Source organism: Crocuta crocuta, unplaced genomic scaffold (assembly GCF_008692635.1).
Source record: "Crocuta crocuta isolate KB4526 unplaced genomic scaffold, BGI_CrCroc_1.0 scaffold124, whole genome shotgun sequence".
Classification (NCBI taxonomy): domain Eukaryota; kingdom Metazoa; phylum Chordata; class Mammalia; order Carnivora; family Hyaenidae; genus Crocuta; species Crocuta crocuta.
This window is the reverse complement of record NW_027551573.1, coordinates 3,470,750-3,471,126: the sequence shown is the minus strand read 5'-3', so window position 1 is coordinate 3,471,126 and position 377 is coordinate 3,470,750. Positions and strand designations below refer to the sequence as shown.

The 377-nt window shown below is 52.8% G+C and overlaps 1 protein-coding gene across 1 annotated transcript in view; it reads left to right on the top strand.

Annotated features, from left to right (window-relative positions):
* The window catches only part of SLC6A2 (solute carrier family 6 member 2), a 45,933-nt gene that overhangs the window by 37,078 nt on the left and 8,478 nt on the right, over positions 1-377 (top strand). The gene's annotated exons all lie outside the window — the stretch shown is intronic.

The following is a 377-nucleotide window of genomic DNA, read 5'->3' as shown; positions in this document are numbered from 1 at the left end:
AGGCAACACTTAGGCCAGTGTTGAGAACTGGTAGAAACGTGATGGCCTCATGGACATCCACATCAGAAGAGACCTCGTGAGCCAGCCCAGGGGTCAGGGGGCGGGTACAGGTAGAGAGCGGTGGCACGTGTGCTTCTTTTCTGCCCCCCCCAGGCGTGGGGTACCACCTTAGTAAGCACGTGATCATTACGCATAGGAGACCCTTTCAGACTCTGAGAGTCTGGGGTTTGAGGCAATCACTTGCTTCACAGATGGAAAGGCGGTCAAAAGTCCCAGTCGGAAACTGCTGTCTGAAGTTCCAGCCACTGGAAACTCCCTTTCGGTGGTAGTTGTTTCCAGAAAGCCCTTTGCTTATATGCAGATAGATTATTTGCTGG